This window comes from Mesoplodon mirus, assembly GCF_964341445.2.
Source record: "Mesoplodon mirus genome assembly, chromosome: 7".
NCBI classification, from domain to species: Eukaryota; Metazoa; Chordata; class Mammalia; order Artiodactyla; family Ziphiidae; genus Mesoplodon; species Mesoplodon mirus.
In genome coordinates, this window is record NC_138983.1 from 83,590,625 (window position 1) to 83,614,552 (window position 23,928).

At 46.3% G+C, this 23,928-nt stretch overlaps 1 protein-coding gene and 1 long non-coding RNA gene across 2 annotated transcripts in view; both read right to left on the reverse strand.

Moving 5' to 3' along the window:
* The window catches only part of LOC309807688 (forkhead-associated domain-containing protein 1-like), a 323,120-nt gene that overhangs the window by 200,530 nt on the left and 98,662 nt on the right, over nucleotides 1-23,928 (reverse strand). The gene's annotated exons all lie outside the window — the stretch shown is intronic.
* Nucleotides 20,616-22,786, reverse strand: LOC309807608. The gene is made up of 2 exons (XR_014294602.1): nucleotides 22,716-22,786; nucleotides 20,616-21,046 (listed from the first exon to the last, which is right to left on the reverse strand). It is a non-coding gene; the product is annotated as an uncharacterized lncRNA (long non-coding RNA).

A 23,928-nucleotide genomic window follows, 5' to 3' on the forward strand; every position in this document is an offset into this window, starting at 1 on the left:
TGACTGTAAAGACCAAATGGGTTAATATGTGTGAAGTAGTAAACTGTGCCCGATACCACAGACTCCTTCTGTGAATGTCCGCGTTGCTGTCTGTCTGTTTGCTTGTTTTTGTTGTTTTCTTGATGATGTGGGAGGACAGCACCATCTCAACCCGATCACGGCCATCCTGGGGAGAACTTTGATTTGCATCATCTCAGTCCCAACCCAGAGCAAAGTTGACCTCTGAACACTCACATATCATCTTGCTTGTTGCCCAGGGACATTTCTGGGTGTGGATGTCAGAGGCAGGCTGAGCTCCCCTGATCGCTGCTAGAGGGATTCTGAGAATCCAGCTGGTCTCTGTGGCGTGGCATGTGCAAGACAACTCCATATATTCGACTTCCAGGCATCCAGGCAAATCAACCTCCACTCCTTTTTTGGGGGGGGGATTAACAATGAACCACTATGAATGAGGTTAACCAAACTAGCTAATATTTACTGAGGCTTGTTAGGTACCAGCCGCTATGCCATGCACTGTTTTATTTAATTCTTGGCCCAACCCATTTCACAGAAGCGGGCTCAGAAAAGTCAAGTAATTTGCCCAGTTACAAATCTTGTAAGTGATAGGTCCAAGATTCGAACCCTAGCTGTTGGACTCCAGCATATTTTCTTTTTTGTAAAGTTTTGTTTTCAAAATATAATATACATCTCGAAAAGAGCACAACTGATAAGTGTACACTTGAAGAATTATCACAAAGTGTATGAACCCACCCTAACCAGAACCCAGAACAAGAAGCAGAACATCACCACCCACCACCGCCCCTCCGAGAAGACTCCCTGTGCTCATTCTGGTTACCCCCTCCAGCTTGTCTGACTTCCAATCATAGATTAATTCTGCTTGGTTTTGAACTTCATGGAAATGGAATCTTACAGATTCCATTTGCTGCCTGGTTTCTTTCACTCAACTATGTGAGGTTCGACCACGTTGTCTGATGTAGCTGTGGTTCATTCATTCTCACTGCTGCATTGCATTACATTCTGTTATCTATTCCTGCAGAACAAATTATGGCAAACTTAACGGATCCAAAAAACACACACTTATGTCACAGCTTCTGTGGGTCAGGAATCCGGGCACTGCTTAGCTGGGTTCTCTGCTCAGGGTCTCTCCCAGGCTGCAATGAGGGAGGTGGCCAGGGCTGGGGTCTCATCTGAGGCTCAGCTGGGGAAGGATCCTCTTTCCAGTTCATGTGGTGGTTGGCAGGATACAGTTCCCTGAGGGTTGTTAGTTAGTCTGAGGGCCTCACCTCCTTGCTGGCTGTTAGCCAGAGATCTGCACTGTTTCTTGCCATGTGGGCCTCTCCATAAGGTGGCTTGCTTCATCAAAGCCAGTGAGAGTCCATAGAGAGAGTCTCCAGGCAAGATGGAAGTTACAATCTTCTGTAACATAATCACAGAAATGACATGCCCATCACCTTTGCAGCATCTACTGATTAGAAATAAGGTACAGTCCTGCCTACTCGCAAGGGGAGGGGACACAGAGGTGTGAACACCAGGGATAATTGGGGGCCGTTGTGTATGCCTTTTGGTCTGCACGTGTGCACATATCTCTTGGGTATATATCTAGGAGTAGAATTTCTGGGTCACACATACGTCCCGCTTTACGAGATTCTGCCAAACATTTTTCCAAAGTGCAGGTACCCTCTACACTCCCTCAGCAGGCTATGAGCTTCCCAGTTAGAGCACATGCTTTCAATACACTCCTCCCCTCTCTCCTTACAGAAGGGGTGTTTGAGCTGGGGCTCTTTGGGACGACAGGTCCTAATTCTGGCACCATGTCAGAATCACTGAATTCCCGGGCCGCTTCGCCAGACATTCTGATCATTTGAGGGCTCAGATACAAACTGGAAGGTCCACTCCATGAGGCGCGGATCCCTGTACCCTTGGTGCCCGGAGCAGTACCTGGCAGCAGTACCTGGCAGGTCCCAGGTAGCTGGCACTCAATAAATGTTTTTTTGATTAAGTGAATGAGTTTAGGAAATATTGTTCAAGAGATGGGCCCCAGGGCGGGTATAAGCTGCTTAAACGGGAAGGAAACTTTGTTGTGTCTGAGGCTGTGTGCATTTTTCTGGGAAGAGGGCTCAGAACCTCAACCAGGTATGTCCCCAACAAAGGTTAAAGGCCGCTGTGATTGGATACTGTCCGGCTTAGGTATTTTATCACATGAAGAAAGACTTGGTCCCAGGTTAGGTGGCATGGGAACTGTGGACAAGGTCCCATGGTCCTTAGAAGTAAAAAGCGAGACAGTGCTTGCCTGGGGAGGCTCATAAACTGAGACCTTGCTTGTTTTGTCCTTTGACCCATGGTAGTTCTTTTGGTACATCTAGCCACTGCCTGGCCTCCTGGGACCCTCCCTCTGTCTGTCTGTTGAACAGAAAATTCCAGAAGGCCTCGGTGCCCTGAGTTTCCATCAGGGGCAAGCCAACATGAGCCCTAGCTTTTGAAAAAACACTTTCAATCCATAGAAAGCCTCCTAGTTTATCTGGTTTGAGATGATCTCATCCTTTGTCACCTTCTCTCTTGTTTTCTGGAGGTTGCTCAGCGTCTTGCTGCTGTCTGCATTCTTTTCTCACAGGAACAGTGCACCTATTTTGGGCATTTTGTCATTGTTGTTTTGGGTCATTCCCGTCACACATTTTTTGTATTCCTTTCCAGTCAGATCAATCTCATGCCTCTCTAGACATTTCTTCTCAGGTTTCCTCTGAATCATTTCGTTTGGTCTAAATATGTCCAGTGTTTCCTCCTTCCTCACTGCACTCCACATAGACCCTCTCTTTTCCCCGGAACAACTGTTCTGTTCTTTCGAATCCCTGACCCAAATCCTCATCTTTCACCATGTTTTCTGACTTCTCTTAAGAGCTGATTGTTTTTTGAAACTTAAGCCTCAAATATCATCCCTTCTAATCTGCGTCTGAATTTGGATCACGGTCAAGAAGCAGGCGAGACAGGAACGTGGCTGGGTAATTAGGATCCTCAGCAGAAGGGCTGAGTGTTCATCAGGGCTGTCAGAGGGGCCTGGGGATGGAGGGAGAGGTATCTTCTTCTGCCTCGGGTAGGGCTTAGGGTGGGGTTCTCAGGAAAAGCGCTAAGAAAAAAGGACCCATTTGACTTGAGTTCTGAAGGAAGAGTAGGATTTCCGGAGGCAGAGCAGGGAGAGAAGAGGATGGTCCAAGGAAGGAGCAGTGGGAATGGAGGCTAGAAGACGAGTCATCAGAGAAGCTAGGGACAGGAGTACAGAAGGAGAGGGGTGGTCAGGTGCTGAGACCGCAGACTGAAGGTCCATGGTCAGCCCTCAGATATGTTTGTCTGGCTTTCCCAGCGTGCTAAAAGACTTTTAATTAGTTGCTGAAGGGAGAGGCCTCTTTCTGTGGAGTGACAGAGAAACCTATTCAAATTGGCTTCAGCATGAATGCAAATTCACTGGTTACCAAAAATGAAAAGTCTAGAGGGAACCTCTGGGTTCAGGCTCAGATGATTTCATGAGGCCCTGGCCTCTCTCCAGCTCTCAGGGATTCTTTGAACCATGTGGATCCAACCTTAGACAGAATCTCTGTATAATGGTCACAGAAAGGCGGCCGAAGCTCCAGCCCTTACATCTTCTCAGCTTTGAATTCCATAGGGAAGGATAGGAGTCTTTTTCCTAAGCTTCCCCCAATGGCCTCACTGCTTCTCATTTTCTCTGGGTGGGTCACAAGCCCATTCCTGAGCCAATTATTGTGGCCCAGGAGACTGCTCTGATTGGCTGAGCTTGACCCACATGCCTATCCCTGCAGCCAGAGGTGGAATCAACAGCGTCTCTGAGAAACTGGACTGAGACTAGGAGAAAGGTGTTGTCCCCAAAGGGGGATCATAACACCATAATATTTTAGAAGAGAGGTGAATTGTTATTAGGTGACAAAAACCAGATGTCTACCACAGTAGCCAACATGTACAGATCATTGACATCTGGATTTATGCCTTTTTTTGGGAAAATGGGAATATCTGGCAATACCTGGACTCTCTTCTTGTATATAGATCAACAATCTGCTGGGGCTGAGAAGAGGCTCCCTCTTTAGATACAGCCTATGTTCTGCCTGCCCAATGCACTGCTCATATTTCCTCTCTGGCTCCTGGAAGCACTTGAATTTTTATTGCCAGCATAATTTGATTCTGTAAAGAAATCTGTTTTTCCCACCAGAATGGAAGAGGCAAATGTACAGGGGTCAAATAGCTCTCCTGTGCTCCCACAAACTCCTGAGGACAAATGCCTGGCCATTTTGATAGTCTCATTCCTTGCTCATTTTAAAAGCCTTCTTTAAAAAAATATTGAATACATAGTGATTTTAGAATCTGTTATCTAATAATTCCAACATCTGAAGTCTTTGGGTGGGAGTGGCTGGTGGGGTGTCTCAATATCTTGTTTGTTGTGTCTGCTTACTCTGGCTCATACTGACTTATTGCTTGGATGTTTAGTAATTTGACTGTGATCTAATTCTTGATTGAACTTAATCTGTGGGAATCCTGAGGGGTCTGATTCCTGGCTGCTTTGCTCTCGGAAGTCTTTTTTGTTTGTTTCAGCTGGATGCCGGGGATGCTAATAACCTCTGAACACTGACATTTATTTCCTCAACTTGGAGTTTTCCCACTGAATACATGGAGTGTAAACTTGAGCCCCAGACCCACGTGGTTACAAACCTTCAGGGTGATCATCATCATCATCAGTATTGTGGCCATTATTAGTTTTCCCCTCCAGAGCCACATTGAAAACTACAGGTTTTCATAGGTTCCGCTTTCTGAAAGACCAGAAAAAAAAAAATTTTAAGCCCTCCTCTTGCCAGTGTGTGGAGCATCTTTGAGGGTGCCAGCTTAATACAGGCATCTTAGACTTGGTTAGCTCACTTTGCAAGGCCCAAGGCTTAATCTCCCATTTCCTGCACTTACTAAACGCAAATGGCTTCCTCATTTGCTTATGCTTTGGTTGTAGCTCACTCTGTTTGTGTTGTGTGTCTGTATGTTCCTTTGAGATTGCCTACATAAAAATTGTTTTTTATTATGGGATTTTGGAAACACACACAAAACTAGAGAAGCCTGCGATTAACTCCATGTATTCATCATCCAGCTTCAACATTTTCCCAGTGTTCTCTCATTCTTTTTTCTTCCTTTCTGAGTTTTTTTCTAGGTTAATTTAAAGCAAGTTGTGTCATTTCACCCATAAAGACATCCTAACTGAAAGGACTTTTTGTTCCTTTACATTATCCCCGCCTTGACATGATCACAGCTAAAAATACTTATAATCATTCCTGAATATCATCTAATATTCAGTCCATGCTCACATTTCCTTGATTCTCTCAGAAATATCTTTTTTACTGTTGGTTTGTTAGAATCAGGATCCAGACAATGTCCACACATTACACTTGGTTGTTATGTCTCTGACATGTCTTTAATTCTGTAACAGCAACTCCCCGCCCCTGACCTTTTTTATCCCCCAGCCACTGATTTGTTGGAGAAACTGGGTCTTGTGTCCTGGAGAATATTCACATCCTGGATTTGGCTGATCACTTCCTCTTGGTTTCAGTTAACTTGTTCCTCTTTTCCCCATGTTTCCTGTAAACTAATAGTTAGATCTAGAGGACTGAGGAGATCAAAGTCTTTTTGTTGTCCAGAAGCCTTCATAGGCGGTACTGTGTGATCCATCCTGCATCACACAGTGAGCACATAATGTCTGGTCATCCTGTTTTTAACGATATTGAGATTGAATGGTAGGTCCAATGCTAACAGACTGAGCCATCCATTACAAAGTCCCCAACGGCTTTTTTTCCCCCAATAATTAACATTTTTAATTTTTCATTATGGTAAAATATACATAACATAACATTTACCATCTTAACCATTTAAAAATATACAGTTCACTAACGTTAAGGATATTCACATTGTTGCTTAACCAACCTCCAAAAACTTTTCATCATGTAAAACCGAAACTGTGTACCCCTTAAACAACTACTCTGCATTTTCCCCTTACCCCAGCCCCTGGCAACCACCCATCTCTTTTCTACTTCTATGAATCTGGCTACGCTAGGGACCTCATATAAGTGGAATCATATGGTATTTGTCTTTTTAGTGACTGGCTTCTTTCACTTAGCATAATATCCTCAAGGTTCATCCATGTTGTAGCATGTGTCAGAATTTCCTTCCTTTTTAAGGCTGAATAATATTTCCTTGTGTGTATATACCTTGTTTTATCCATTCATTTGTAAATGGGCACTGGAGCTCATCCAGCAACTTTTTACCTAATAGTTTTAGCATCCTTTGAGGATCATTCCCTGGATCCGTATTTCTTGTGGGGTCACAGAGTTGTGATTTTTTTCTGATTGTTATTCCTTTGGTAATTATTAGCTAGAATCCTTCATCAACCATTTGTTTATTTGTTTATCATAAAATACAGTTGGTTCAGGGAAGGCAGAATAAGAGATTGGTTCTTTCCTCCTATGTGTCATTATTCAAAGAAGCAACTGCCAAAGTGACCAGTGAGTTTTAAAAAATATCATTAGGAGTCTTTGATTTAAACAGTGTAGATGTGTTTTAATCCACTGAACTCATTATGTGGTTTGAGGCTCGTACTATGCCACCTCAGGGGTTCATGCAGGTTGGCTCCCGTGTTTTTGTTTTTCCAGGTGGAAACTACGCAGTATTTACTTGAAACCACCTATGTTTGTATTGCATTGGTGTGGTCTTTAGACAAACAACTCTGCCTCTCAGTTTTCCTTCGCTGTACAAGGAAGTTGGACAAAATGAGCTCGAGCACCATTCCTGTTCAAAACTCTCCCTTTTGTAGCATTTTCATTACATAGAACAGTATGGTTTAGTCATTGGATTCTTCCAGTCCTGTGACTGAATGCAGTTACCAACACCTTCCTTTCAGAAACATGAAAATTGCCACCCTGCTGATACTGTTTTTAGTCTACTTCTCCATACTGCATTTTCCCCCAGTAGACTTAAAGCTGTACCTCTCAGTTAGGGATATTTTGCCTCCCAGGGGACTTTTGACAATGTCTACAGACATGCTTGATTGTCACACCAGGGAGGAGTTACTGGTATCCAGCAGGTAGAGGCCAGGGATGCTGCTAAACATCCTACAGTGCACAGGACGGCCCCCCTCACATAAATGCTCTCCGGCACCAAATATCATTAGTGCCAAAGCTGAGAAACCCTGACTTGAAGAAATCCATAGAGATAAAATCATATTCCTCTTACTTATATGTTTCAGTGAAAGGAAGTACATATAAAAATGTACACATCTGAGAATTCGGCTTTCCATGACGTAGGACAATGAGATCGTCTGTTTTTAACCTACCCTTAGAATTTAGTCATTTGATGTGCATCTCCTTACTGTTTCCCCTTCAATCTTATTTCTGGCTCCTATTCTACCCCTTGAGACCTTTCTATTATTGGCTTGAGGGAAGGTTAATGGACAATTTTTACTGCTTTCAGGTCAATGGAAAAATCTTAGGTCTTAAATTTTTTTTTTTAGACTCGGGAAATAAACATCAAAATCAACTTTTATCGTAAATAGCAGTTAGATATTTTTGGTCCCAATTCCTCTTTGCCATTTTAATTCATTGAGTGGATATTTTCAATAAACTAGGCATTACCTTTCAAATTATTGCTCTCTTCTGCTCACAGCATCTCCTGTGAGATGTGTATTCCTGAATCTTTCTCTCTCATGCTTTTGTGCTGATTTGAAAGAACCCACTTGGTGCTAAAATGAATTTATCATTGGCAACTGCTAGAATGGTGTGTCCTTTCCTAATCAAAAAGTCAATTTGTGGGCTCATACTTTGAATCTGATTTTTAAAACAGACAACTAATTTGTCAGAAACAAAAAAAAAATGCAGCTTTTATCTTTTTTGTGGTTGTTGTTCAGCTTTGAAAGAGGCAGCATTTAGATAAGGCAGGTACATTTATTTTTATTTTTGGCTGCGTTGGGTCTTTTTTGCTGCGCACTGGCTTTCTCTAGTTGCCGCGAGCGGGGGCTACTCTTCGTTGTGGTGCGTGGGCTTCTCATTGCAGTGGCTTCTCTTGTTGCGAAGCACGGGCTGTAGGCACATGGGCTTCAGTAGTTGTGGCACGCGGGCTCAGTAGTTGTGGCTCACGCACTCTAGAGCACAGGCTCGGTAGTTGTCGCACATGGGCTTAGTTGCTCCGCGGCATGTGAGATCTTCCCAGACCAGGGCTCGAACCCATGCCCCCTGCATTGGCAGGCGGATTCTTAACCACTGTGCCACCAGGGAAGCCCAGGCAGGTACATTTATTCACTTGTTTATATCAAGTATTCACACAATTTCTCTTTCCAACACATATATTCACAGTTTGTCAAGTTTTACCCAAAAAGTGAAGGAAAAAGCTTGCTATCCCATTATTATATGATTTTTCTCTCTTTTGTGCTTTGTTAAAGTAGATGCTGATGATTTTTCTTGACTGGACATATCATCAAGGATGCTTTCTGAAATAAGTCATCTTGATGATAAACACTAAGGACATTTTCTTGCATTTAAAGTTCCCATGCACCTCTCCAATTTTATACAGTATTGAGCCTAGGTGATCTCTGAGATGCATGCTGTATTGTTTGACATTGGTTCTTTTTTCTGATAAGGAAGACCTATAGCCCAGAAGGCTTTTTGCCATAACTTTTGCTTCCCAAATTGTATTCTAGTTGGTTTTGTTGTGGTTATTCACCCTCCATTAGTTCCAAGTATGCTTTTAAATAATCGAAAATTTCTCCAAATCAATGTGAGTTTGTAACTACTACTGACTCTTTTCTTTCCCACATTTTTTATATTACAATTAAATTCCAGGTTTTAATGCACAGAGTTGGGACTGGAGATAGAGAAAAGGAGAAAGGGAAGAGAAGTCTGTTTATATCATGCCATGGAGAATTTGATTTATAGTTCTGGACTGGGGAGGGATAGGAAAACAGTCTTTGTAAAAGACTGTTTCTTTAAAGGAAAATGGTAAGTACCACACTCAGACTGGTCTCCAAGGATGATTGTTTCCTGCTTCTTTCTTAAGGAACTGACACTGGGTGGCCACGCTATCTGCTGGGAATCCTCACTGCCCAAGAGAATGGATTTTCCTTTGTTCAGGGCAGCGTTTTTCAAACTCGGCCCCATTGACTGTGGGGTAGAACAGTTCTTTGTTGTGGGGACTGTCCTATGCATTGGTGGGTGTTTAGCAGAATCCCTGCTCTCCTAGATGCCAGCAGCAGCTCCCCCTCCAGCCACTGTGACTTTGCCAAATGTCCACTGGGGGGCAAACCCAATCCTGGTTGAGAACCACTGATCTGAGGTGAGAACATTCAGTTCTGGCATTGGCTTGAATCCTTAACAGTGTCACTGCAAGCTGAGAACGTTTTGTCACATGTTGCATCTGGGAGCTGGTCGGCTTGTATCAGCATGTCATCCACCTAACTGCCTTCCTGGAAAGTGCAGAGTTCCAGGGGTCTGATGAGACACATGGCAGTCAGGCGGGTTGGTCCCAAGGAAACTCCTGTTGCCAGGGCTACGTTTTAAAGGTGTCTGGTGCACGTGTATACATGTTCTCTCTCGTGGCTTTTCTGGAGAAATTTGCATCTGTGTATTGTGTGCTCGTATTTCCCTATCTTTCCCTCCCTCTCTGGGTCAGCTTGCTTCGCAATGTCCAAGGAGAGCAGGTTTCCTGACCACTACTCTCCTTCAGTTATTGGAGGATCTGAGCCTGATGTGCTGTGGCTCACTGTCACGTACCATCCCATCTTCAGGCACTCTGGGACATCGCTTCCTAGGCCAGCTGCATTGCTACAAAGAAACCGGGGAATGGCTTTCTCCTGTCGGCTCAGCATGAAAGGTGCTTCTGAATGGTCTGACGGTGACTTGCGAACCACCACCCACACAGGTGGCAAGAACTTTGGAAAGCATCCACCCCTCTGCCATGAGGCTGTCATGAGGGGGTGCAGGCTTCCCATCAGAGGCATACGCTTCCCTGTCGGGGAGTGGACACAGGGGGGTCTGAGCTGGAGGTTCCAGGCGCCTGTGCCTGGCTCATCCTGCACCCATGAACTTGGTTCTACCCCGCTGCCCACCACCACCACTGCCAGGCGCTGCTGGGCCATCTTAGTGGCTTGCCCTTACTGGTGATCTGAGATCTGAATGCCACCTAGCGAGAAAGCTGATGGACGACTTCATCAATGAGCTGTAGGACTATGGGCAACCCTTGTCTGCTCTGGGCCCGTTTCTCCCCCTGCAGAATATCACATGTGGCTCCATCACCATTCCCTGCAGGGTGTTCTGTGAAAGCTGACCCTGGAAGATGCTCTGTGGGGAAAAAGAGTTTTGTGGCCAAATGGGTTTGGGAAATGTGACGTCATACAGCATCTGTTTGGAGATTCATAATGTGCACAAACATTTGAGACATTTTCTGGAATTCTCTGCACCCAGGTATCCATGTGGCTCACTCGTCACTTTTCTGCAATGTGATTTCCCTCGAGACTTTTCCTGATCACCCAGATCTGTGGTCCCTTCTCATCTGTCCTTTACCCTGCCCCATTTGTCTTCACAGCAGTTCTCATTTTCTGACATTGCATCATATTTTTATTTATTGGTTTATTTTTTGTCCCCCCTCCACCCAAGATGTGCCCTCTGTGTCAGCAGGGACTTGATCCATTTGTTTGCAGATTATCCCTAGCATGTGACCCATAGTAGGTGCTCAATAAAAATGTGTTGAATGAATAGACTGTTTAACTTGGAGATTCCCAAATGGAGCTCATCAGGGACGTTGTCCCATTAAAATCCTGGGAAATGTGCATGGGGACTCACCAGGAAGAGGGTGGCTAAACTCCTGATGGCCGTGGTTCCTAGTACCAGCCACTTAGTTCTGAGTACACAGACAACTCGGCGTTAGACTGAAAACAAACAAAACGGACGTCATGAGAGTTGCCATCACGTGCCTTGAGGAACCAAGCCTTGTGCAAGGCTGACCCCAGGGCTGCCTCAACTGGTCTTACCTACGTGGCCCTGCTGCCGTTTTCCTGAGATGGCTTTATATGAAGATTCCTTGCAAACTATTGGTGGCGCCTGGTGAATTTTCCCAAAACACGTTTTCAGAAATGAGTGTGAGGCTCACACTTGGGGAAGTGCTTGAATCTTCAAGTTCTCCATCAGGAGACTGTGGTCTAGTCACAGCCACCACGTGGCAACTCCCCCCCACACCCCCGCCTCCACTCTGTGTCAGGTGTAGCTTTGGCACTTTGCCTGTGGTTTCCTCAGGTGCTCAAAAGTAGGAAACTCCAAGGCTTCCCTGGTGGCGCAGTGGTTGGGAGTCCGCCTGCCGATGCAGGGGACGCAGGTTCGTGCCCTGGTCCAGGAGGTTCCCACATGCCACGGAGCGGCTGGGCCCATGAGCCATGGCTGCTGGACCTGTGCATCTGGAGCCTGTGCTCCACAACGGGAGAGACCACAACAGTGAGAGGCCTGCGTACCACAAAAAAAAAAAAAAAAAAAAAAAATTAGGAAACTCCATTTTGCTGGTGTAGAGAGGAAGGCTCAGAGGGATCCAATTATTTGCTCACGATCATCCTTCTAGGAAGCAGCAGTGCTTGGATTAAAACAAAGTTCTCCCCAGTTGAAAGCCCATCTCTCGCCCTCTGCGCTTGCATACAGAACAGGGGCTGTCCTTTTGTACCTCCACACTTAAATACTCAGCACAATTTGTCCTAGGAGCTAAATGGGCCTGGCCAGGGCCCTTAAGGCAACAAATGAGACCAGTAATCCTCAGAAGGGCTCTTCGTGTACTGCCCATTTATGGCCTGTGGTTTGATTGATCCATCCATTTCCAGGGATAAAGCTGTGTCCCATTTTCAGTTTTGCTCCACAGTTGTGGGTTTAGTTTAGAGTTCCCATCTCACACGTGTTCATCCAGAGCCAAGGCGTCTCAGAACATTGGGCATCAAGCAACAGAAACCCACTGCAACTCGTTTAAGCATAAGATAGGACTTTATTGAAAGTAGCCTGGGGCATCCTATAGGACAGTGAGTGAGGCCAGGCTAAGGAGAGCCCAGAACTGCCTCTTTCTCTGAAGGACTGTTTTCTCCGTGAACCTCTGCTTCACGAGTCTCCTCTTGCAGACCAGCTTTCTCTGTGCACGTGGCTCCCTGGTGGCTTTCAAGTTGATTAGATCCAGTGCAAGTAGCCAGTCCACAATGACCATGGTCATGGTCACCCAAGGCCACGGGACCCACTTTGGGAAACACTGTTCAAGCAAGGACCCTTCCCATGGAGAGCGGGGCTTCATGCTTTGTCCCCAGAGCCCAGAACAGTACCCTGGCACATATCTGTGGAGCTCCATACTTACCTGTGGGTGGAAGCAGCTGACTTAGCTGCACACACACACCAGGCAGCGCTCTGCACTGCAGTCACAGTTGTGCTCCAACACGATCTTTATCTCAATCATCTGCTTGTGGCTCCCCTTTTCAGAACTGTAACTGGTCTGAGAAAAGTGAAAATCAAAATCGAGACCAGGTGGAGTATCCACTGTGGGCCCAGCACTGCCTGATATGATGCAAAGGCAGGGCGCGCCTTCAAGGACATGGACTACATTTAGGATCCGACCTTAAAAGGGGAATTTATTGGGAGGACACAGCATTTCTTGTGGAACCCAGGGGCAGAAGTACAGCTGGGCTTTCCAAGGCATCAGGACCAAAGACCAGAAAGTCATCAGGACACAGCTATGTCTGAGGTCTCATCCTTATGTCGGCCTCTTTCAGCAGTCAGCTTCTCTCTGTGCTGAGGTACGTCCCCTGCTTCACTCACCTTTGGCCCCTTAATCCCTGATACCACATTGCCCAACCCAGGACCTGGGAGAGATGAGCCGAGCACAGCCCAGCTTCTGACTGGTTCTCCTGGTCAGGTGAACACATACCTATCAGCTGTGACTTGAGAGGGTGGAGGTCACATGGCACCAATATGGCTGCTGAGATTCCTCCTTTTGGGTGGGGTGGGAGTGCTGGGGGGAATTTTCTTTGCTCTTTCATAGCCCTGGGGCCAGTTAGGGCCCAAGAACAGGTGAGGTGGGTGGCTTTTGATTTTTCTCCCGTCTCTACCTTTCTTATATTTAGTCTAAGAACAAAAACACGGCGGAGAGGAAAGGAAAGGCCAGGGTCTTCTGGTTTTTACCTTTTTAGCTTTTTCTGTAGTGAAAAGATAGAGAGCTCTGAGAAGTCTGAACCAGTGAACAAGCAGGACGAGTGTGCCTTCGGGAATTTTGAGGTGAAAGTGACCTCCTGCTTTGGTTTTAATTTACTCTTGCAGATAACTTCCTTGTCTTCCTAGGCACTATTCAGGGCTCCAGCCTATTGCTACCATTCCCAGCTAACATTCTCCCTGCCTTCCTTTTAGACGGAGGTGCATCCATGCTCCATATTTTACGTACTAAACATCCATGAGCTAGTCTCTGAACAACGTGAATAATTTTCTACTTGATTGTTTCCACACATACAAAACAACTAAGGTCCTTTGTGCAATTCCCACAGCACTCCTGCCGTATAGGAAGAGTCCAGAAGTGTTCAGATCAAAGTGGGGGGCTGGTCTCTAATGAGTTGAAGATTGAGCCCCGTGTTGGTTTGCTAAACACAGTGATGAATTCCCACAAGCTTAGTGGCCTAAAACAACAAACGTATTCTCTCATGGGTCTGGGGGCTGGAAGCCCCAAATCAGCATCAGCTGGGCTGCAATCAAGGTTTTTCAGAAGGACCAAACTCCCTTGGATGTTCTAGGGAGGAGTCCATCCCTTGCCTCTTCCAGCTCTGGTGGCTGCTGGCATCCCTTTTTTCTTTTTCTTTTTTTTCTCGCTATGTAGGATTCCCATCTAGGGAAATACAATAATTTATATGTGCATTTTCCTGTTGATGGACATTTAAATTGTTTCCAATTTTCAATATGATTTCTTTTAAAAAAATTTTTATATACTTTTTCAAGGTTACTTTACATTTACAGTTATTACAAAATATTGGCTATATTCCCTGTGTTGTACAATACATCCTTGAGCCTATCGTACACCCAGAAGTTTACATCTCTCACCTCTCCACCCTGTATTGTACCCTCCTCCCGCTCCACGCTGGCAACCATTAGTTTGTTCTCTATATCTGTGACTCTCCTTCTTTTTTGGTATATTCGGTAGTTTGTTGTATTTTTTACATTCCATATATAGGTGATATCCTACAGTATTTGTTTTTGTTTGACTTATTTCACTTACCACAATGCCCTCCAAGTCCACCCATGTTGCTGCAAATGGCAAAATTTCGTTCTTTTTTAAGGCTGAGTAGTATTCCATTGGTTATATGTACCACATCTTCTTTATCCATTCATCTCTTTTAAATTTTTTTTTTTTTTTTTTTTTTTTTTTGCGGTTACGCGGGCCTCTCACTGTTGTGGCCTCCCCCGTTGCAGAGCACAGGCTCCAGATGCACAGGCTCAACGGCCATGGCTCACAGGTCCAGCTTCACCACGGCATGTGGGATCTTCCCGGACCGGGGCACAAACCCGTGTCCCCTGCATCGGCAGGCGGATTGTCAACCACTGCGCCACCAGGGAAGCCCCTATCCATTCATCTCTTGATGACACTTAGGTTGCTTCCATATCTTGGTAATTGTAAATAATGATGCTCTGAACATTGGGGTGCATGTATCTTTTCAAATACATGTTTTTGAAAACACGTGTTTTTGTTTTTTTCGGATTTATACCCAGGAGTTGAGTTTTGAGGTCATATGGTAGTTCTATTTTTAGTTTTCTGAGAACCCTCCATACTGTTTTCCACAGTGGCTGTGCCAGTTTACATTCCTACCAACACTGTACCAGGGTTCCATTTTCTCTAAAAATTGTAAACTTTCTTCCTAGGGGTAATTGAGATGGTAGTTCAATAATAACATAAGATCAGGTGAAGTCTAAAGAAATTTTAGAAAACCTGGATAAAGTAAGAAAACATCTGTTCTCTGGCATCTGAATGTTAGAGAGACACCAAGACATGTGGGCCAAGTTCTGGAGAGAAGGGAAACACAGACGCAAGCTTGACATTTGGTGCAGCTTTTCTCCTTGGGGCATTTGCGGATTCAAATCTTACAGCCTAGGAGCTGAAAAGCCAAGGAGTTCAAAAGACTCTAACCACAGAAGCTGCTGGCATCCCTTGACTTGTAGGTGCAGCACTCTAGTCCTGCCTCTGTGGTCACTGCCTCCGCCTCTTCTTTGTATATAATCTCCTCCTGTCTCTCACTTATAAGTACACTTACAGATGGCACTTAGGGCGAGGATAGTCTCAACTCAAAATCCTTATATCCGCAAAACTTTACCTTGTAAGGTAACATTCTCAGGTCCCAGGGATTAGAGCCTGAGATCTTTGGGGCCACCAGTCAGCCCACTGTAAGCCCTAAACGTCTTCTCTCCTGAGGAGGGTCTAGGCTGGGCAGAAACCCCGACAGACATCTACCAGAGGCCAGATTGAGAGCCCTTTTAGAAGGTCAATTCTCAGCTCATTTGGAACCTTGCTATTGCCCTTTTTTTTTTCTTTTCTTTTCGGTACGTGGGTCTCTCACTGTTGCGGCCTCTACTGCTGCGGAGCACAGGCTCTGGACGCACAGGCTCAACAGCCATGGCTCACGGGCCCAGCCGCTCGGTGGCATGTGGGATCATCCCGGACCGGAGCACGAACCCGTGTCCCCTGCACTGGCAGGCAGACTCTCAACCACTGCGCCACCAAGGAAGCCCTGCCCTTTCTTTTTTCCTCCTGTTTGTCCTCAACAGGGGGAAGCATTAAGAGTAAATGAGGGGCTTCCCTGGTGGTGCAGTGGTTAAGAATCCGCCTGCCAATGCAGGGGACACAGGCTCGAGCCCTGGTCCAGGAAGATCCCACATGCCGCGGAGCAACTAAGCCCGTGCCCCACAACTAATGAGCCTGCGTTCTTGAGCCTGCGAGCCACAACTACTGAAGCCTCCATGCCTAGAGCCTGTGCTCCGCAACAAGAGAAGGCCATAGAATGAGAAGCCCGCACAACACAACAAAGAGTAACCCCTGCTCGCCACAACTAGAGAAAGCCCGGGCGCAGCAACGAAGACCCAATGCAGCCATAACTTAAAAAAAAATAATAATAAAAAAATAAATGCATTAACAGATTTTGTGTTTCCTCTCATCGTTAGTGTATTGCTTTCATTCCTAAGACCCTAAAAAATTGGAAACCACTCCACTTACCAGGAACACACTTTGCAACATGGATCCGGGGGAAGCTGTTTTCTTCCGTAGACACTTCATGACCCCGGTTTCCACAACAGCAGGCACTGCTGGCTCTGCCAAGTTGCTGGAGAAGGGCACCTTATCTGCAAAGTCACGAATCCAAATGGGCCCCCATTGGCAAGGGTGGAAGGAAGTTGTTTGGCTTAGCTTCTTGGGGGATCAGAAGATTGGGAGTTCTGGGGGGGAACTGCAGGTACCTTGCTGTCCCTTGGTACAACGTCAGGGGAAAGAAAGGTCGCTGGTAGCTTCTCAGAGCTACCAGTTGGGGCTGTGCAGAGCGTCTTAGTAAATGCCATTTTGGTTGCAAATAACAGAAACTCAAACCGGCTGAAGCAAAAAAGGGGACATCTACGGGGAAGAAAAGATGGCTCCTGCCTGTCCAGACTCCTCCGCTTTGCTTGCCCTTTGATTCTCTAACCTTCCGCATTTCCTTTCAGTAAACTCCTTTTCTGTTTAAGTTAGCCACAGGAGATTTCTGTTGGTTGCAACCAGAGAATCTTGAGTGATACAAAAAGTCCTAGTGGAACCCAAGGCATTGGAATGGGCCTTTCCAAGGAAAGAAACCAGGAACCAGAAAGTCATCAGGAATCAGGGCACTTTCTGCATCAGTTGGAATGCCTTCAGCTTTTTTTTTTTCCTTCATGGAGCTCATAATCCATTCATTTATTCAATAAGCAATTATTGAGTATCTATCCTGTGCCAGGCACCCTGGTCAGTCTTAGTGTTCCATACAGGTATAAAATATGCCAAGACCCCTGCCCTCAAGTAGCTCACATTCTAGTGAAGATAAGACATGTGAGCACATAGAGTATATTCACAACACAGAATAAGAAGAGCTATGCCATGGACACATATACACCAGCAAACATAAAATAGATAGCTAGTGGGAAGCAGCCGCACAGCACAGGGAGATCAGCTCGGCGCCCCGCGACCACCTAGAGGGGTGGGACAGGGAGGGCGGGAGGGAGGGAGGTGCAAGAGGGAAGAGACATGGGAACACATGCACATGCATAACTGATTCACCCTGCGACAATGCAGAAACCGACACATCTTTGTAAAGCAACTACACTCCAACAAAGATGCAAAAAAAAAAAAAAAAAAACAAGAGCTATGCCAGAGGGATGAATCATGACTGTCTTCAGAGACCTAGAAAGCACAGATGCAATATCCTGGTAGAGAGGGCCTGGGCAGAGAATCGCAGGTAGGTGAACCTGTGTGCACAGAGAACATGGTATGTATGAGAAGCTGCAAGTTTTCAACATCCGTGGAGCAAAAGAGTTCTTGCAAAAGTAGTGGGAGACGTGGCTGAAGAAATTGGTTGAGGATGAAGCATAAAAAACCCACTGAAGTGTTATCTTTTTTTCCTGAGGAGCATGGGGAGCCATGGAAGATTTTTAAGCTGTTTGAGGACATGGTCAATTCTCTGGGTTTCAGAAAAGTCCCTCTGGAGTCTGGGATGTGGTGAAAGCTGGGCTGGACCTTTCACCAGCGGGCATGCTCAGTCGCTCAGGAAAGGTTTTCGCTCTGCCTTGGGAAATTTTTCACGCCGCTCTGGCAGCGGAGCTCGCCCCGCCCACGGCTTCTCCTCACTGGATTGGTTGAACTCAGGGAGGCTACCAGGAGGCCCAGTTGACCTCCCAACTCCACACCCCCGCCCCCGCCCGTTAACGCTCTGGGCGCGCGCTGCCTTCAGCTTTAAATAACAGAAACCTGGATGTGGGTAGATGGTAAAAATTTGGAGCCCCTCCCAAATGAACTCTAGCCATGTGGCTTGCTTTGTCTGATGAGAGGTTGGCAAACACATGGCAGGTGGAGACTTGAAAAGTGTGCTTTGGGGCTTTCTCTCTCCTCTTGCTCTTGGAAACCTGTACCCACCACACGTGGCCTGGTCTGGCCTGTTGGGTGATGAGGGACCACACCAGGCAGAATCAGACGTCCCAGATGAGGCCTTTCTAGACCAGGGTTTCTCATTCTCGGTACTATTGACATATTGGATCAAATAAGTCTTGGTTGTGGGCAGCTGTTCTGTGCACTGCAGGATGTTTAGCAGCATCCCTGGCCTCTACCCCTAGATGATAGGATCACCCCCACCCCAGTTTAACAACCAAAGTGTGTCCAGACATTGCCCAATACCCCCTGGGTGGCAAAATGCCCCCAGTTGAGAACCACTGTCCTAACCCAGCTTGCCTGGCAATGACCAGGCAGGCATGTACACGAAGCCACCCTAAACTAGCCCCAGCCAAACCAACCAGACCAGTACAAGTGGCCAGCTTGACGCCTGGAATCATGAGAACTAATAGTTGCCATTTTAAGTCACTAACTTTTGAGTGATTTGCTCCACAGCACAAACAGGTACATCTGACCACAGTGGCTTAAACTGATAGGATTGATTTAGTTATACAACAGGATGTACAGAGGTAAGCAGTTCAGGTACACTGCAGAGCACAGTGATGCCACTAGGCTCCCACCCAGGCTTTTCATGTCTTTCCACTCCACTGTCCTTTGAGGTGGGCTTTGGTCTCTTGCTTGTTACCTGGTGATCCCCAACATGGCTTCTCCAGCTCCTAGTCCGAGCTCCAGGAGAGGAAAAGGAGACAAGGCAAAGGGACAAAGAGAAAAACTTTCTCCTAGCAAAGCCTTGCCTTTAATTCCAGAAGGGAAGCCCTGCCCAGGGCCTTCACCTGCATGTCACTGGCCAGAACTGAACAACACAGCCAGGTCTAGCTGCAAGGGAGGCTGGGAAATGAGGGCATTTCGCGTGCTGCTTATACAGTAGAGGGAGGCAATGACTAAGGGGCTTGTAGTGTCTGCTGCACTGTCTCTCTGGGGGTCGTCTTGGTTTCTTCTTTTTTTTTTTTTTTTGCCACACAGTGTGGCTTATGGGATCCTAGCTCCCTGATCAGGGATTGAGTCCGGGCCCTTGGCAGTGAAAGCGCAGGGTGGACGGCCAGGGAATTCCCTGGGGCTTGGTTTCTTGTCTCTACCTGTTGCTTATCTATCCTGGCCATCTCTTTCTAACACTGGCTTTGTTTCTCCAAACACAGTGGGAGAAATGGCCACCCCAGCTGGGAACTGCATCAAGACTTTCAGCTCCGGGCCATTAATGACCTGTGTGGTAACTCCGTGTCCCACTTCCAAATATCAAGGGCACAGGTGCTGATTGGCCCAGCTTGGGTTAGAAGAGAAACCTGATTAGTCTGGCTTGGGTAGACTATCTACTGATCAGCCAGTCAGGTGTGGCCAAGAGAGCAGCAGTAGGTAGGGTAAACCTGGTTGAGGAATGTGCATTCTCAGAGAAAGGGGTGTGTGGCTGAGGAGACACCTAAAGAACCATCTAGTTCAAGGAGTGAAGAAAGGACATTGCCATTGTGGGTTGCAATGTTGATACGATAAAGATTAACACGTCCTTTGAAAGACCTCAAATACAGTGGAGTCACATAGGCATTACATTTAACTTATGCAAATTCAAATATTTGTATTCAACCAAAGTATTTTTTTTTTCCCACACAATTTGGCTTCCAAACATGAGCCAGCTACTTAACTACTGCCTGACCAAGTGATCTTTTCTGGTGCTGGAGATTGCTGTTTTGGATTTTGGGGATATGGTACAGTGTAAGTAATATGTTCTTTATGGAAAACTGCTGGGATTTTCAAGATTATTTTTAAGGTCAGGTGATGCTCACCCTTCTCACTGTGTAAGAAGTACCTTTAGTGGAAGATCATGCAAATCATTTTTCCCATTTCCTTCTAGTTTTAATCAGTATAAAGAATGTATTTGGTTTTAAAATATCAAAATACTTTTATTGTGCCTTTTTAAAAATAAAAAATAAATGATATTCATGGCTTCTGGCTCTTCCTCCTGTTTTGTTTGGTGGTCTCTGGCCGTACAAGAAAGGCAGGGAGAGAACAGATGGCTGGAGAGAAGGCAAAAGTGAGGGTCTCTTCAAACACCACGGGAAAGGGGTGTGTCCACCTGGGCAGTGTGTGTTCTTTGATGACTGGGTACTTGGTCTGTCCTGATGGCCTGGGACTTGACCTACTGGGCTGTCTTGGTGCGGCAGAATGGGCAGCGTGAGATGGAGTTAGAAACCTGGGTTCCAGACCCAATTCTTGAATTTACTAGCTGTGTGACTTTAGACGGGCCATTTAACCTCTCTGGGCCTCAGCTTCCTCATTTGTAAAATGGGGAACATAATGCTATTTACCTCCCAGGGCTTGAGAGAGGATTAGACGAGAAGTGTTTTGAACACCGCAGAGCGCCATATAAACATGACTCACTGTTATGGAAGCGATAAAACTGGTTGCTGTTCACATTTATTATAATAAATTCAGATATAAATGCACTATACCATGGCCCCAACAGCCCTGAGGTTACCATTTCAAACTTATTCTTCATATGCCTGTGTATGTTTACATTCATAATATCTGTGAAAAGAACCCCTCTCCTCACACACTCCAAAATACAGTATTGTGCAAAATACCAGTCTAGGAAGCAACATACTAGGGTAGCAACCTTTAATGTCCTAAAAAAGCATCTTAGTAGTTTGACGCAGAAGAGTTACACTGACTCACGGAGGATCATGTGAGGCCGAGCGGGGCGACGTTTCTAGTTCCTTCCACCAGGTTTAGAAAACAGAAGGCTCTGGCTGGATTTGCTGGACATTTCTCTCTTCAGCATCTCCCTTCCTTGGTCCATCTTTGGGGTGCCTTTTCTGGCTCCAACCTACAACAAGCAAGAGCAACCAATGCCCAAACTCTATAATTGTAGGGAGATCCCCAAATATTTCTCAAATGGCATTTTTTTTTACTCAAAATAAAATCTTTGTTGTAAAAAATATTTATATACACACATAGACGTGAGCAAAACGAAGGTAAAATGATCCACCATTATCACACTACCCACAGGTAACCTTATTCACATTTTGGTGTACACTCTTCCAGATACACAGATAACGTTTTCTTCTGACATTTGCATCTTTTTTTGAACCAGGAGTTTCTGATGATAGGCAATTTCATTGGGATGGACTTTCCTGGAAAAGCTGTTACTGAACTGAATGCCTTATGTCTCTGATGTCTTAGGAGGGTAAAATGCAGCATACTCTAGGGGGTCTGTCTAACCCTTTTCTGAGCACTACTCCTGGATCCAGGCAGCCATGTGTGTGACTCTGTCCCTGGTCATAGCTGATCGGGCACTTGGCACGGGCTGGGCTTTTAAGATGGTCACTCCCAGGATTTGGGGTTATGGGCTCTAAGATGCTACTTGCTTCCTGGGCTGGTCCTTTGAACTGGGGGACCATGAGGTCATTCCTTCCTGTCACATGACTGGAGAGAGCAGAGATCAGGGGAGCCACACAGAGACACAGAGAGGAGATACGGCCTGTGTGTGCGTGTGCGCATGCTTGTGTGTGTGTAAAAGAGATGATGCCTGAGATCTGATGGCTTACCAGTTCTATTTCGAGGCCAGGCTCTCTTTCAGCTCCCAGTTTTTATGAGGCACTCACCCCTATATCCTTAAAAAAGCCCCCTCCCCCTCCCTTTTTTTTTTTGCGGTACGCGGGCCTCTCAGTGTTGTGGCCTCTCCCGTTGCAGAGCACAGGCTCCGGACGCGCAGGCTCAGCGGCCATGGCTCACGGGCCCAGCCGCTCCGTGGCATGTGGGATCTTCCCAGACCAGGGCACGAACCCGTGTCCCCTGCATCGGCAGGCAGACTGTCAACCACTGCGCCACCAGGGAAGCCCCAGGTGGTTCTTATCGGCCAACTTGGGGAAAACCTTCTTCTCAGACTTTGTGGCTGAAAATGTAGTCTGCAGAGCTGTGCTATCGGTACCAGCTGGGAGCTGTTCAGAAATGCAGAATCCCAGGCTCCCCCAACCCGAGACCTGCTGAGTCAGAATCTGCATTTCAACAACATCCCCATATGATCTGTGGACAGCTTTGAGTTGAGATGCGCCACTGTAAACTATCCTCTAATTGGCTGGTTTCTGGAAAAGTAAGTAGCCGTTTTGGCCATGTGTTTCCCCTGATATGCATGAAGAGAAAGCAAAAGACTGAAATACTATTGGTTGGTCTTGCACTCACTGAGACACAAACCAGGACCCGCAGTAACGACTGGGATTTGTATCAATAAAATCAGCTGCGGTATATAAACAAAGTACCATTTCTAGACATTTCAATAACCTTGCCTCTTCAAGTTGATCTTCAAGTTGATCTCTGAGTTTTAGGATTCAAGCTTCATGTTAATTCCTCCTACATCATTCACCCTCTTTAATTAATTTAGCTCCCAACAAGGAGTTGCTGAGATTCCTCCATCTAAGTACGTGCCCTCTGCTTCTCATAGGAAAGCCCATTTCATCAGTTTCCAGTAGTAAAGAGAAGGACGGGGACCACCTTACCGATTTCTCTGCCATTAGCCGCTTGACTCTGGCTTTCAGCTTCTCCTCTTGCTGTAGCCTTTCCTCGGTCAGCTTCCCCTTCTCTGCCAGATGCTGCCGTAACTCTTCTTGCAGCAAATACTGCTGAGTTTCCCGAGAACTGTTGATCTTCATCTGAAATGAGGGGAAGGGGAACTGCAGCTGATGGGGGACAGGACTAACGCAGGAGTCATTTCCACTACCTTTGGGGGCGGGACAAAGGTTCACGAAACTTTCTTCAAAACACAGAAAAATGATGCTTAGCTTAGTAACTAATAGCGAAGTAGTAGAGCATCGTGGTTAAGAGCTCAGACTCTAGATCTAGATAGAATCTCAGCTCTAGTTCTTTCTAGACACTTCTTCGTATAGAAAATAAGCGGGTGAACTAAGGCAGGCCGTCTTCCTCCTCTTTCATCCCTGCCGGCCGCTTGGGTGCGGGATTCCGTGGAGAGCAAGGGCCCGTGAAGGGGCTCTGCAGCACGCCTACCTGACCTACTGCCCTTTCCAAATTGGCTTTAATGAGGTTTGCTCTGTTCCTCATTTCTTGCAGCTGAAGCAATTTCCTTCTGGAATCCTCCCGAAGCTTCTCTTCCACCTGAAAGGATGATGAAACCGAGGGCTTGCTGCTAATGTGATCATCATGCCCTCTGGGGAAACTCTTCTGGGTGGGCTAATGGCAGTGGCGGAGTCCCTGAGGGGTAGGGACAGCTGCAGCCCAGCAGCAGGGGTCACAGGCATGCACAGGGTGGAGGCAAACTCACAGGGAGTTGCCCCCTATGGGAAAGGGCCGAGCTCTGCACCCGGGGCTCAACTATGTTCTACCGCACACTCCCATCCCAGCTCGGTCCCTAACAAGCCGTACGACACTCGGAAAGTTACTTCACTGCTCCGTGACTCAGTGTCCTCATCTGTCAAATGGGGATGATGATACTAGTATCACTGCATAGAGTCATTGTGGGGATTCGATGTTTGGAATAGTGCTTAAGGGCTCTGTGAGAGTGTTAAGTACTGTTGTAACCTATGAAAGGTGGACGGGAATGTCCGCCGTACAGTCTCGTTCTAATAACTCGTGATGGGTACTTGGACATGTTATGATTGGGTTTATTATCATAACTGTTTGTCGTCACCACTTTGAGCACACTCACTGGTGGTAACCTCTCTGGAGGCTTGCTAAAGCAATGTCTATTAAGAACTG